The sequence below is a fragment of the Rhinopithecus roxellana genome, chromosome 21, assembly GCF_007565055.1.
Source record: "Rhinopithecus roxellana isolate Shanxi Qingling chromosome 21, ASM756505v1, whole genome shotgun sequence".
NCBI classification, from domain to species: domain Eukaryota; kingdom Metazoa; phylum Chordata; class Mammalia; order Primates; family Cercopithecidae; genus Rhinopithecus; species Rhinopithecus roxellana.
Genome location: NC_044569.1, coordinates 2130630 through 2146517, shown reverse-complemented (window position 1 = coordinate 2146517; position 15888 = coordinate 2130630). Strand labels below are relative to the sequence as shown.

Sequence of the window (15888 nt, the reverse complement as noted above, 5' to 3'; positions counted from 1 at the left end):
TGTCTCAGAGATGGCACTGCTACCCAATCAGTCCATAGACCCCCTGCTCCATATCTAATCCATCTCCATTGTGCCTTTCATCTCTGTTGAATCCATTCACTTCTCTCCACCCACTTCACTATCACTGTGGTGCAAGTGGCCCCCGTGTCTTGCCTGGACCACGGCATCAGTGCTCTAGTTTCTTCACATCTGCTGTTCCTCCTGCCTGCATGAGCCCTTCTGGCCCTGTTCTGCACCAGCTGCTGTTGCAAGAAGTCAGGGACCCTGAATGGAGGGACTGGCTGAAGCCATGGCAGAAGAACATAAATTGTGAAGATTTCATGGACACTTATTAGCTCCCCAAATTAATACTTCTATAATTTCTTATGCCTGTCTTTACTGCAATCTCTGAACATAAATTGTGAAGATTTCATGGACACTTATCATTTCTCCAATCAATACCTTTGTGATTTCCTATGCCTGTCTTTAATCTCTTAATCCCGTCATCTTCATAAGCTGAGGAGGATATATGTCGCCTCAGAACCCAGTGATGATTGCGTAAATTGTTTGTAGAGCATGTGTGCTTGAGCAATATGAAATCTGGGCACCTTGAAAAAAGAACAGGATGACAACAATGTTCAGGGAATAAGGAAGATAACCTTAAACTCTGACTGCCAGTAAGCCAGGCAGAACAGAGCCATATTCCTCTTCTTTCAAAAGCAAATAGAAATATCGCTGAATTCTTTTCCTCAGCAAGGAACATCCCTGAGAAAGAGAATGTGCCCCTGAGGGTAGGCCTCTAAAATGGCCACTTTAGGGGTGGCTGTCTTTTACCGTCAAAGACAAAGGGATGAAATAAACCCTGGTCTCCTGTAGCGCTCCCAGGCTTATTAGGATGAGGAAATTCCCGCCTGACCGGTTATCTGCTTTTAAACCCTGTCTCCTGATAAGATGTTATCAATGACAATGCCAGCGGAAACTTCATTAGCAATGTTAATCTCGCCCTGCCTCCATTTGCTTCGTGATATTTTATTACCTTGTGAAGCATGTGATCTCTGTGACCCACACCCTATTCGTGCACTCCCTCCCCTTTTGAAAATCACTAATAAAAACTTGCTGGTTTCACGGCTCAGGGAGCATCATGGAACCTGCTGACATGTGATGTCTCCCCCGGACACCCAGCTTTAAAATCTCTCTCTTTTGTACTCTTTCCCTTTATTTCTCAGACCAACTGACGCTTAGGGAAATAGAAAAGAACCCACATTGAATATCGGGAGTGGGGTTTCCTCCAATAAGCTGCTCCTCCTGTCTGCCCCAATCTTTCTTAGCCCTTGTCAAGTCCTTGATACCTATCCATTCTTAGACCTTAGTTCAGCAGTCACCTCCCGAAGCAAGCCTTCCTTAACCTGCCACAGAAGTCCAATCCACCATCACTTATCACAGGCCAACAGGATCAAGGCTGTCCCCACTCTGTGACTCACCCCAGACCTGCAGTCTTCCATCTGTTGGTGGATTACTCAAGAGCCTCTCTCCAATTAGACAGAAGCTCCACAATGGCAGGAAACATTCAAGTCACCTACAAGTTCTATCAGTTCTACCTCCAAGACGCACCTGCCATCCATCCACCCCTCACCACCTCTACCTCTGTCCAGGCTACTGTGTGTCTCAGCAGGACGCTCTCACCTAAAGGCAAGAGGCTCCCAGAGGTCTCCTCACATCCATGCCTGCCCTCATTCAATCCACAGCAGTCAGCGGGACCTTAAAACGCAGGCCAGGGCACTCTGCTCCCCAGTGGCTTCTAATAAAGACAGTGAGAGCTCTTGGCGTTACGAGGCATCTGCCCAGTTCTCAGGTGAGCCCCCTTGGCTCCCCAAGTTCACTATGCTCCAACCACCCTGGTCTTCCTCCTGCAACAGATCAGTGTATCATCTCAGGACCCTAGAACACATGGCTCCCTGTGCCTGAAACCTGCGTCCCATCTCTCAGTGGTGAACTGTTTTCTCATCTTCCTGAGAAAGCCTTTCCCAGCCACAACACCTAATAGATGTTCACAGACTCCCACAACCCTTCACAGAACCTCCAGAGTTTAGTCTACTTGTAGTTGGTTTGGTTGCCTCTTTTCCCCATTGCCAGCATGAGACACTAAGGTCTGTGGTGGCAGGGGTCCCACCCCTCCAGGGCTCCCCTGTATCCCAGTGCTTGGCACAGGGCAGACGCTTTCCACAAATCTGCTTGGATACTTGAAAAACTACTATGACCTTAAAATAGAGGCAGAGAGGAAATGCTTTAGGACGCAGACGAGGGAACAGATACCCCAGACACAAGGAGGCAGAGAAGCCAATGCAGAAAGGACTCGTCGGAGCCAAGCCTAGAAGTTCACCGGAGATACAGCGTGGCCGTGTCGGCGATAGAAAAGGAGTGGAGAGCCTAACGGTGGTAATGCCAAGTCTCAACCCTGCATTACCAGGGAAGCCGAGCCCCGCATCAGAGATAACTTCCGTCGATTTGTGCTAGAATAAATACAATCCTTTCGGGAGCACTAGACGCTGTTCACATCTTTCAGAAGGTCCAGTAAAGCTGGAGGTACACGAGGCTTTGTCCACAGTGGCTGCTCCCAAGCATGAATGGGCGACAGTCGCATGTAGTGGCCTTGTTGAAACACAGATTGCTGGCCCCGCCCCAGAGCTTCTGACCCAGTGGGTCTGAGGCTGGGTCTGGGGATCGTGTTTCTAACAAGTTCCTGGCCACCGCTGGTCCAGAGAGCACATTCTGAACACTACTGGGCTACCGCACCAAAGAATCAAAAACAGATGAATCTAGGATAGAGTTTAGCTTGTTTTCCAAAAATTCCATGGCTGGGCACAGTGGCTCACTCCTGTAATCCCAGCACTTTGGGAGACTGAGGTTGGTAGACTGCTTGAGCTCAGGAGTTTGAGACCAGCCTAGGCAACATGGTGAAACCCTGTCTCCACTAAAAATACAAAAATTTGCTGGTGAGATGGCACACGCCTGTGGCTCCCAGCTACCGAGGAGGCTGAGGTGGGAGGATGGCTTGAGCCCTGAAGGCAGAGGCTGTAGTGAGCCAAGACTGCAGTACTGTACTCCAGCCTGAGCAACAGAGTGAGACTCCATCTCAAAAAAGAAGTAGACAAACTTCCTAAAAGTAAAAATTTTGAATGACTATAGGTTGATTTATCTGAAGAGACAATTAGGATGCCAAAGGGGTTAAAAACAAAAAGCATGAGAACGGCACAGTGGCTCACTTCTGCAATCCCAGGACTTTGGGAGGCTGAGGCGGGTGGATCACCTGAGGTCAGGAGTTGCGGACCAGCCTGGCCAACATGGTGAAACCCCATCTCTACTAAAAATACAAAAAAAAAAAAATTACCCGGGCATGGTGGCACACACCTGTAGTCCTAGCTACTCAGGAAGCTGATGCAGGAGGATGGATTGAACCTGGGAGGTTGCGGTGAGCCGAGATTGTACCACTGCACTCCAGCCTGGGCAGACAGAGCAAGACTCCATCTCAAAAAAAGAGCACTGCTACAGTTTCCTTCCTCCATTCAACCTGTCTATAGTTTCGAAAAATCCAGCTCTGCTCACACCTATTCCTATCCAAAGTCTTCCCGTTTTCCTCCAGATTAAACTCACCGTCTTCAACCAAGCATCCAGTGTGCTTTGCCACACAGTGCACCCACTATGAGGTCACAGCTGACTTGAGGGCCCAGTTCTAAGGGCATCTCCAGGACAACCACTGCTCCCACTGCAGGAATGGTGGCCCCTAACCTGTCCTGCTGCCCGAGTCCAGCTGCCTTGTGCTGGGCTGTCCTCTTCTGGAATGGGCACTGGGCCCCATTCATCTCTGAAGAACAAGACCATACTTGCCTGGCATGCAGACGTGTGTGCAGAATTGACACAGAAGTCCCGCTGACCCAATGCCAAACGGGCGATACCTGGGATCCCTGGACAAAGACCCAACCAACCATGGGGTCAAGGAGAGGAGGTGGAGGCCATGTGCAGAGGGGAAACGGGGCTGAAAGGCGAAGCCAAGTCACCTACGTAACACCCAACTCAACTCCACGTCACGGTCACACAGACCCTGAGGAGAGGGTATCCACACCAGAGAGGGTATCCTGCTTAGAAATGGAGGCCAAGCGGGCCAGGCACGGTGGCTCAGGCCTGTAATCCCAGCACTTTGGGAGGCCGAGGCAGGCAGATCACAAGGTCAGGAGACTGAGACTACCCTGGCTAACATGGTGAAACCCTGTCTACTAAACATACAAAAAAATTAGCCAGGCGTGGTGGCGGGCACCTGTAGTCCCAGCTACTTGGGAGGCTGAGGCCGGAGAATGGCGTGAACCCGGGAGGCGGAGCTTGAAGTGAGCCGAGATCGTGCCACTGCACTCCAGCCTGGGCGACAGAGCGAGACTCTGTCCCAAAAAAAAAAAAAAAGAAATGGAGGCCAAGCAGGCAGCACACAGAGCATGGAATGAGGGCTACAGCTCTGCTAATATGTGAGGAAAGGTGTGTCTTCCCAAATTGTCTCTGGAGGTAGCCCTCCCCCAGCATGTGCCCCACGGGGGCTGCAGGACCCTCCAAGTAGGGCAGCATCTTCTTGGGCCCGCGTGTGGGCAAAACCAACTGCTGCTCTTCACCTCACAGCCTCACCGCTCTAAAGGTACAAGGATGAACATGGGAATTCCCCCTACCTTGATTTATTTTGGCAATAGAAACTGTCAAGATTCCAGTGTAAGCAGGGGCAAAATGCAGCACCTAACAGAGGGGTACTGTTTCTCTTTGCTGCTTTGATTTCACTACTACTGGTGAAACTAAAACAATGCAGCAAGGTAGCTGTTCAGGATCGGCTCCTCATGATCAGAGCAGACCTTGTCATGTTTCTCAATGGCTTCTCGGACAGCGTAAGGTGCAGTGCAATTGTGAATGGAAATAACAGTTACAATCTTCCTGCTCAATCAGTAAGGGCCAAACCTCTGCTGGGTGTTTAGTGTTGCATTCTGCATTCTTATTTTAATATTTCCAACACCCCAAATGGACTGGCGTCCTTATCTGCATTCTACAGGTGAGAACACGAGGTTCAGAGTGGTGACATGTGTGGTCCGAAAGGTGCCGTTAAGCGGCAGAGCTATGGAGCTCCAAAGCTGGTCTTTCCACTCTTCTGCTCACCCATTTTGCTGAGACAGAGGCCTAGGGGCAGGGGTGCAGGAAGCAGAAGGAGCTTACTCCCTGCGGGAGGAACTGATACCAAGCTATTAATACTATCTGGAGAGAGCTGTTGTTATTGGGAAAATTTTCCATGACTCTGGCCCCAAATCCAGGTCGCACTAGCCTGCCCGAGGTTATCACGTGAAAATCAGCATGCTCGCTGGAGGAGAAGGCGCAGGCTAGCCAAAACTATAGCACAATATTTCTTTGTACTTTAGCATATTGACCTTGATTGACTCCGGTCCATAGGTCTGAAACAGACGAGGCCCTAGCATTTTGGTTAACAAACACACAAGTAGAAGATTTGAGACTGGAAGGAGAATAAAGTTTTACAGTACTCAATTGACTCTTTCTTACGTTTTTCTTAAAATGGTACAGCTATAATAGAGTTTTTGTTTTAAAACTCTCAACTTAGAAAATGTAAATTTTAAAACTCTAGCTCTACTACATACGGTAACTTTCAAATCCGTAAAACAGCTACCACATTGCGTTTTTGAAAATTACTTGATTTTTTCAAAAGCACTTCTTAAGCTGTTAAGTATCAAATAAACAGAACTTATAATATTATCAATTGTTTTGTGATGGATAAATGGAATCCCACAATTACTTTAGACATTTGTAATCTCATCTTCCTTCTCCACTATTCACTTTCCAAAAACAAAATTTATTCAACTCAATAAATAAAATAATTCGTCAAGAACTACCATTCAGGCCAGGCAGAGTAGCTTATGCCTGTAATCCCAGTGCTTTGGGAGGCTGAGGCAGGCTGATCACTTGAGGTCAGGAGTTCGAGACAAGCCTGGCCAATCACTTGAACCTGGGAGGCAGAGACTGCAGTGAGCCGAGATCATGCCATTGCACTCCAGCCTGGGCGACAGAGCAAGACTCCGTCTCCAAAAGATAAAAAAAAGAACTACCATTCAACATCACATCAACCATTTGTCCCCCTAACATGCCAGTTTTTGTCCTTAAGCAAAAAACTTTAGATTTTGATTATCTTCCAGCTCCTCACATTCCTTCCTCTACCCCTCCAATCCAGCCCTTCCTAAAACGAAGTAGACATTTTGCTTTATAAATAATTTGGTCAATGAGTAAAGTGCTTTAAAATACAAATCAATGTGCCAGGCACATAAACATCTTTGGTATTCTTGAATATTTTACTAGTCTCTGGTTGAATGCTTTTTCTTCTATTTATTGTAAAACCTAACTTAGATTATCATATACCCTGCGCTTTAAACCAGGGACAAGATTGGGTCCCTCTTGCACACAGATATCATTACAATATTCCAAAGTCCTAAGCCCCTGGTACTTGCACATTCTGCTTTACAAGCTCTTGTCTGGGACCAAATGTGCGGCAATAAGCCCCAAACCACGATGAATAACCTCGTTAAAAATGATCTAGTGTGCAGCCATCCAAACTACTAACACAAACAAAGAGGAAAAGACAAACTAGGAAACTCCAATTGATTATACGTTCCTAGAGGCTTTTCAAAATCAAACAAACATAAAAATACAACATTACACAGTTGGTAAAACAAAGTAATAGCTAATGATTTCATGATTCCTGTATGTAATACTAAGCGGTCTGAGCCCCAGAATCTGTGAAAAGTTTGCTGTTTAAATGGTACACAGGCAGAAACTTGAAGGGGAAAGACATTTTTCTGAAGGGGAAAAAAGGGATAGTGGTGACCCAAGGGAAAATTTACATCATTATGTTAAGCAGCAGATTCTTATTAAAACTTCTGGTTTTCAACATGCTTCCTTTGATAGCAACATTTTGCACAGCCCCCAAAGAGGAGAACAGAACAAAAGAATGTGTGAGCCGGGCGCAGTGGCTCACACCTGTAATCCCAGCACTTTGGGAGGCCGAGGAGTGTGGACCACAAGATCAAGACGAGCGGATCACGAGGTCAAGAGATCGAGACCAGCCTGGCCAACGTGGTAAAACCTCATCTCTACTAAAAATACAAAAATGAGGCCAGGCGCAGTAGCTCATGCCTGTAATCCCAGCACTTTGGAAGGCTGAGGTGCGCAGATCACTAGAGTTCAGGAGTTCGCAACCAGTCTGCCTAACATGGCGAACTCCCATCTCTACTAAAAATACAAAAACTTAGCTGGGCGTGGTGGCAGGTGCCTTTAATCCTAGCTACTTGGGAGGCTGAGGCAGGAGAATTGCTTGAACCAAGGAGGCAGAGGTTGCAGTGAGCCAAGATTGCGCCACTGCACTCCAGCCTGGCAACTGAGTGAGACTCCGTCTCAAAAAAAAAATTTTTTAAATTTAAAAAGATGTGTGGTAAAGCCTTAGGTACACATGCTGATAACCAACTCTCTGGAAGGGGAAAAAGAAAAACCTTGACTTGTAGCATTGGCCGATTCCTGTGGTGTAAATATTCCCACCACAACGTATTTCAGATTATCAACCAGCTCAGACTCCTCAATCGTCTCTGATAAGTGGGTAGGAGTCAGCTCCAAGACACTACAGGATCTACAAGAAACCCAGCTTAGAAGCCAGGAAAACCAGGGTTCAATTCTAGCTCTAGATTCCAGCTATGTGGCCTTAGACAAATGTCCTTAACTATCCAGCCTCAGTCCTCTCAGCTCTAAAGTAGGCAACCTGTTTCACAGACTGCCACACAAATAAAACAACATACGTGAAGTATATGGCACACGAGAGGTGCTCAGAACTCCATACAAGTCGCCTCCCTCCGGGGGGTGGGAGAGACAGGCACAGGTAGGGTGGTCTGGGTGGGGCAGCCTCCACAATCTGTCTCACCTGAGCCCCAAGACGGATTGTTTTAGCAAATCAAGAGTCAGGAGCAACCGCTGGATAAAAACAAAGAGCTAGAACGTTGTGGGATGGGGGAAGAGTTAGAATCAAATTTTCCTACTCTTACTGTTAGGGAATTGGAGTTTCGTTTGTGTTCCCTACGGAGGAGAGATGTGGTCTGTTTCACCAAAAGCTGGCCCCAGGGCGATCCATCACCAAGCTCTGACCAGAGCACGGAGGAGGGGCCCTCCAGTCAGGCCAGGCCTGAAGCACAGACCCACAGGGAAGGAAGAGGCCCAGCCAGGAGAGTGTGCGAGCATGGGGAGTGCAGCAGCTCGCTCTGTGGGTGACAGAGATGGAAAGAAGGGGCCTCCTGTGGGAAGGCAGTGGGGACCTTGCCCCAGGAGAAGCCTGACAGCGCCAGAGCCGGGGGCACGGAGCCGCGTGGGTGCCCTCTATAAAGACAACACAGTATGGCAGCAACAGGCCTCAGAGGGTGTGTGGGAGCGGGGGAGGTTGCAGTGGCAACCAGGACCCAAGCCAACAGCTGCCTCGTCTGAAATACCAGGAATTCAAGACTGGCAGGATCAGATGTGGGTTTCAGAAGGGTCCCTCTGACAGCCAAGAGGGGAGGGATCGACAGGAGTCCAAACAGAAGCCAGGAGCCCCTCGGGCCACCACATTATCCAGGCTGTGAACCAAAGCAAGGAGGGTGCAGATGGGCAGGAAGGGGACAAGGGGACCTGCACACCTCCCAGGCACAGAGCACTGGGCAAGGGGGGGGCAGCACAATGACTCTGTGACAAGCCAGGGAATAGGCCATGTGGTCTCTGTCGCAACTACTCGATTCTGTCCTTGTAGCGCAAAGGCAGCCAAAGGCAAGACTTTCACGAGTGGGTGTGGTTTTTCCAAGAAAGTGTTATTTATAAACAGCCAGTGGGGCAGCTGGGGAAAGGGTGATGCTGAGAAGATACAGGAGGAAACCCGCCCAGGGCCCCATTTCACAGATGAGGACCCAGGAGAGCTTTAAACTTTGGGAGGCCAGGTTCCTGTTGCTAATTGCACCATGCTCAAGACACGTAATATAGCAGGTGAGTAAGAGAGGCAATAAAGGTGTCAGGGATTCAGCTGTGGCCAAAAAGAGACGAAGCACGGGCAGGCAGCGGGCGGGAGTTAATTGCCAGAGTCACAGGAATCCCTATTTACCTGGCCTGTCCTTTGGGCCCAAGGGCACAGAGGTCTTCCCTAGGTGACAGAAAAGTAGAAACTGAATTAAGGAAATCACAAGTGATCGGTAACCTTTGAGGCCATTTAGGTCCATTTCTGCTCAGTTCAGCTGAAGCCTATTTAATAAGCATGTATGAGCCTGACCCGTAAACTGTAGCACAGCAGAGGGAAGCGGGTCAGAGCACAGGACCCCAGACAAGTTACTTAACTTCTCTGTGCTTCCAAATGGAGGTGATGGTAGTACTGTCGCAGGGTGTTTCTAGGTATGAACTCAGTCCCAATAAAGTGCTTAGAATAACGCCTGCCACGTATTCGTTAAGTAAGAATACTGCGTCCAAGGCCCTGTGCCAGCTCCCACAGGGAAGGGTGTGAAATGTCCCTGCACCCCTCCCTGGGTGGGGGGAATTCAAACACGCTCACCTCTAACCACTCACTCACCACTCTACTAATTCGCCCGTTTACTTATGTCACCCAACACAGACAGGGACCATGTTTTATGCCTCCATCTCCCATGACTAGGACAGTGGTGACTCACGATTGATACTGTGTTCAATGTTTGTTGAATGAATAAATTATACCAGGCATTAAGTCTCAACACCAAGATTTCCTTTTCTACGTAACTGACAGATAACACTGCAACCTAAGTCACCCCCTAGCCACTCTGACCTTGGACCCCTGCCCCTCTGTGGTGTCTGGGATCTGATATCAACATGTACAACAGTACTTTGTAAACCTGAAGGCCCTTTAGCAACAGAGGTTACTACAGATCATGTCCTTGGTGTAGGAGTAGTTTCAGCTGGGGGACTGACTGCCCCCCCAGGCAGTGGCTTCCTGCTTGGATGGCCTCCTAACATTGTCAGTCCAGCTGTGATATTGCCCGTGGCCGAAGGAACACAGCTGAAGGTTGTTTTTAAAGTTCTCCCTTACACTGGGAGAACCCTATTCACTCATCCATCCATTCATTTCTTCATTAGTTGCATGTTCTGCCCATCAGAGCCACATGGAACAAACTTAACACTACTTTGTACCTGAGGTTAGATTATCCACATGCCCCCAGACTCTGCAGCCGGGCCACAGGACCCAGACACGTGGAATGGTGGACCCAGAAGGGGCGGCAGGCTCATCTGTCCCAACCCCTGAGTTCCAAAAGGAAACTAAGACCCAGAAACCACGAGTCCCAAGGCCTGCTTTGACCTCTCTTACGCCACATCAGGTCCCAACACAGGCTCACCTGCACTCTCCTACTCTCCAGGCCACCTGCCCTTGGCCCTCTGCCACCTCACAGCTACCTTTCCGATGAGAGAAAAAAAGTCCAGGCATGGGGCTTCCTGGGAAAGCTACTGAGCACATGGTACAGAGCCATGTGGTGGCTTCCCCACCCGTTCCAGAGAGCAAAAGCTCACCCTGGAACTCACGAGCCTCCCCAGGCACTTGCCAGCAGTGAGCAGGCTTCCTTTGTATTTCTCCTGAGCTTGCCCACATTGCAGGCTTTGTGACTGCAAGAAGGGCAGCGGGCCAGCCTCAGCTGCGCTCGCCATCCACAGGGCCCCGCCTGGCCTGGGGCTGCAATTCCAACCTCCAAAACCCATGGTTGCTGGAAAAATGGCTCAGCAATAATTTGTGTTTGCTTACTGCTGAGATCAAAGTTCTTTACAGACTTCTGAAATCCTGAGGGGTCAGGTGGCTCACAGCTGGGGCACACACAGACAGACTGGTGACTTGCCTGATGTCACAAAGCAGGTGGTGAAAAAGCTAGGTAACAATATCCATCTCCCCTTACCCTGATTCCTGATCTGTAGTTAGCTCACATTTTTCTTTTCAGTCAAGACACAGATTACAATTACAGCACAAGCCCAGATTTCCTCCGAAGAGGGGCAATGCAGAGGGAAGGGCAGGCAGAAGTTCTAAGTCGGCTAAGCAATCGCGAGCCTGAGCTCTGCTATTATTAATCGCTAGCTGGCCTGGGGAGACCACTTAACATCTGAGTCCTGCGTTCCTTGGCCTGACAACAGGAACAAATCGTAGTAGTGGGTAAAGCCTCCCTCCTCAAATGGTGGCCACTCTGCATTCCAGGGAACTGGTTAGAAATACAGAATCTGCTTTTAAGAGATTGATTCCAAATGCATTTACATTTGAGAAGCCCAAATATGAAGCACTGAGCACAAGGCCACACTCAGACCTCAATTACAAATGTAAGTGCATTTTACACTTGAAAGGGTCTGAGGCACAAGCCAAGGTTCTCAGGAGGCAATAGACCCAGAGGGCTGGTTAACCCACCAGGGTCAAACAGCTGTCACAGTGGCACCAGTATCTGAACCCAGGACCTAGGGCTCCTCTGTATCACAAGCCCGCAAGGCATGATGCTAACTCAAGTGTTCTCAGAGGCAAAACCCTCATGCTATTTTTTAATAGTACCCTGGATGGGGCGCGGTGGCTCACGCCTATAATCCCAGCACTTTGAGAGGCCGAGGTAAGGTGGATCACCTGAGGTCAGGAGTTCAAGACCAGCCTGGCCAACATGGTGAAACCTCATCTCTACTAAATACCAAAATTAGCCAGGCGTGGTGGCGCACACCTGTAGTCTCAGTTACTCAGGAGGCTGAGACAACAGAACTGCTTGAACCCGGGAGGCAGAGGTTGCAGTGAGCTGAGATGGTGCCACTGTACTCCAGCGTAGGCGACAGAGCAAGACTCCATCTCAAAAAAGAAAACGAAAGAAAGAGAAATAGCACCTGGTCACCATGCACCCCTCCCACCAGCACAGCGTTCACCTGGGCTCAACTTCATGTCCTCCTGGGGAGCTGTCCGCTCGCCAGAATCTCCAGGAAGTAGAGTAACCCAGGGCTGAGGCCAGCTGCTGGCTGCAAGGAAGTTTTTGAAGTGAAAGGAAGACTTAATGCACACCTTATAAATTCACACTCCCTTTCGCCTATTAACACCTTCACTGCTGGAGCAGAGAAACACGAAAGGGCATGAAGCTAAGAGGCATCTTTTTGGCTTCCCACGTCTTGACACTGCAGCCTGAGAGCAAACCTAGCCTGTTAGGCTTCCTACTGCTAGAGTCCCGTCCGTGAGGCTGGGAGGGACCCAGGCTCACAGTCCTGGGTTCCCGGGACCCTGCAACAGAATAGGGACGGTGAAATATCAAAGCTAGGGGATCCAAACAAAGAGGCTAAATTTGGGAGGATAAGAAAGGGGCTGCTGAATTACACCAGTATGACCGGCCGGTTGTATAAGAGACATTTACAGCCAACAGCTCAAAAATTATCTATGGGTCTATTGTGTGCAAGCTATAGTGACATGGTAGAGTGGCAGAGCTTGGACACCAATGATCCAGGTTCCTATCCTGGCCCAACTGAGTCAGATTATCATATGTGCCTCTCAGTAGCTGGGCCAGTCTGAGAAATTACTACCTCTCTGAGCCTGTGGTCTCCTCACCTGTGAAAATCTATACTCAGGGTGGCTATGAGGGCTAAATACAACAGATGTCAAGAATCCAGTCCAGTGAACAGAGGTGGTGTCATCACTGCATCCACAGGCATTTACTGTGCACCTTGTCGTGCCAAAGCTTGTACACAGAAATTCTTACCTTTGTGTTGTAAAGTTTGGAAGTCCAAGCAATTATTTGTGATTGGTTTTACAAGTGTTCCAATGAAAGTAACCAAGAAGAAAGGGTTTCAAGATTGCAGATTGGGAAACATTCTAATTTTTTTTTTTTTGAGACGGAGATTCACTCTTGTTGCCTAGGCTGGGGTGCAATGGTGCAATCTTGGCTCACTGCAACCTCTGCTTCCTGGGTTCAAGCGATTCTCCTGCCTCAGCCTCCCAAGTAGCTGGGATTACAGGAGTGCAACACCACACCCAGCTAATTTGTTTATTTTTAGTAGAGATGGGGTTTCACCATGTTAGCCAGGCTGGTCTTGAACTCCTGACCTTAGGTGATCTGCCCGCCTCGGCCTCCCCAAAGTGCTGGGATTATAGGCGTGAGCCATTGCACCCGGCCCAACATTCTAGTTTTTATATACCCGAAACAAACCCAATATATAAAACCTCAAATTCATTTTTTTAAAAGGGCAGATTTTAGATATATTGTGGCAACGCTTGTGGAACTTTAATGTGTATACAAATCACCTGAGGATCTTGTTAAAATGCAGATCTGGACTCAGTCTGGAATAGGGGAAGAGTCTGCATTTTTTTTTTTTTTTTTTTATTGAGACGGAGTCTCGCTCTGTCACCCAGGCTGGAGTGCAGTGGCCGGATCTCAGCTCGCTGCAAGCTCCGCCTCCCGGGTTTACGCCATTCTCCTGCCTCAGCCTCCCTAGTAGCTGGGACTACAGGCGCCCGCCACCTCGCCCGGCTAGTTTTTTGTATTTTTAGTAGAGACGGGGTTTCACCGGGTTAGCCAGGATGGTCTCGATCTCCTGACCTCGTGATCCGCCCGTCTCGGCCTCCCAAAGTGCTGGGATTACAGGCTTGAGCCACCGCGCCCGGCCAAGAGTCTGCATTTCTAACTGCTCTCCGTCAAGTTGAAGGTGCAAAGCCCACACTTTGGAGGAGCAAGGTGCTATGGTATTCCTCTAATGGCAAGAAACGAATCCAAGGAAAACACAATTTGATTTGAAAACATCCCAGGAGAACATCCGTGAGGTCACATGTCCATGGAAACACACAGGCTAGCAAGGAGGCACACCAGGAAAAGTTTCCACAAACAGAAACCAGAAAAGCTGGCCCCGGGCCTTATTCAAGTGAGTCTGTGCTCTCAGCACACTTCGACTAGGCAGGTGGAAGTACTCTAGTGATAGGCAAGCCGCCCGGTGTTGGAAACAAAGTGTCCTGGGATATTTCAAGTCTGTAGCCTTTCCACCTTTCTTAAACCAGTTTAACCTATTTTTCCCCCTTGTACTAAAATTTTATGCTGTTTCTATTCACAGCTGTAATTTTATAAAAGCCTATCAGGTTGCCAGATACGGATTATTCAGAAATAGGACTAAAGTGACTGTCAGGTAAAGAAGCATCTTCCAGTGATTAACTCATCTTAATGTGTGTGTCAAGGTGGAAAGGATCAATAAAACGCCTAAAAGGTTCATATTTATAGGACTGGAGGTGTAGTTCTGGATATTCTTTGGTTCAGAAATGTGAACACACAAGATCCTCCATATCCCCTGAAATGAGTTTCTTGGAGACAGTGTGCGAGGTAATCTGATCTCCAGCTGCCTTTAGCATGGACGACACATCTGTCCATCGGGAGACACAAGCCAGCTTTGCACACTGGCTTAAAATAACATGTATGTTTATTACAATTCCTGTCATAACCCTCTTGACTGCTGCGCTTAGGCTGCAAGTCTGGAGTCATCATGAGCCAGTGTGTGATGTCAAGCGGTAATACTGAGCTAAGAAACCGCTGAGTTTGCAGGACTCACCCAGAAACAAGGGATTCCACCTCCCTGCACTCACCTGCTGCTGAGATGCATGCTCTGACAAGAAACACCGGAGTAGGGCTGTCACCTGTGCCCAGTGTCGCTAATTCATCCATGCACTCATGAGGCTGCCTCCCAGGCTCCACACCCCTGCTTGCGGGCCACGTGCACTGAAACAGCGAGGCTACGTAACTAGCACCCTCATGATTTCACCCACTTAGGAAGAAGTACATACACTAGGAGCAAACTTGTGGATGAGGCGGTCCTGTTCTTCCCCATTTGTCCATTGCGGGAGGAAGTTAAGTTTTCCTACAGGCACCTTCTTACTTGGGCCAGATCAAGCTTTCAGATAAGCATGATAGGAGAGAGAAATTCTAGCAGAGAAAGGCATTCCTTCTCAGAAGGGATAACTGAGGCCCCAGGAAGTTAAGACAACTTTGTCAAGGTAGATTCTATGCTATTGCTAACTTCACAAGAGGCCTTATTAACCAACAAGGGAGGGCACTCCCTGGGGACGGATCTGCATTTCCCCACCTGCTCCCACCTACTTCTTTTGCAAGCTTCAGTTCACACAGTCCCAACCTCCGACTGCTCCTTAGAATATATGGTGACAAACTCTATTTCCTAAACAATAAGCAAACGTCCAGCATTTCATGTTTTTGCTAAGATGCATAATGCCGCCAGATAACTTCAGCTAACAAACAAGTAAAACAAGCGTTTAACGAACTCAAGCGAATTCATCCTGGAACAGGAAAAAAACCCGTCAAGCCCTATTTCCTCTTTGTTACCCACCCCCTAGGCCTAGTTGAAGGGAATGTAAGAAGGACTTTCCATTGCTCAGGAAAGCAAATGGAAAAAGCCAAGTTTCCCCGGGCCGCAGGAAGACTTGGAGCGCAGGCAGTAACTTCTCCGGAGGGTCACGCGTGTCTCCTACAAGTTCAGGCTCACATGCGCCGCTCAGCTGCCGGCCTGCACTGCTCCACTCTGCGCCTGGCCGAGTCTCGCCCCGCGCGGGAAGAGTGCGCCTCCGGGTCTGGACCGGGTTTCAGGAAGTTTGTGATACCGCGTGGGGAGGCTAGAATGCCGCTTTTTACTGGGCTCCTGCAACTCCTGACCCACTGCACAAGCACGGTGCTCCTGAGAGTGCTGGGCTCGTGCACACACGTGTGACCACGCACTCCCTGCGGATGCCGCCTCTTTCGGGTGCCCTCGTGGTTTGGGATTCGGGCCCGAGCACAGGGCGTGGGAAAATGGGAGCAACCCGTAGCCAGTAAC

At 48.9% G+C, this 15888-nt stretch overlaps 1 protein-coding gene across 2 annotated transcripts in view; it reads right to left on the bottom strand.

Annotated features, from left to right (window-relative positions):
- CABLES1 (Cdk5 and Abl enzyme substrate 1) overlaps positions 1–15888 on the bottom strand; it is a 126624-nt gene that overhangs the window by 109788 nt on the left and 948 nt on the right. The window lies entirely within an intron of this gene.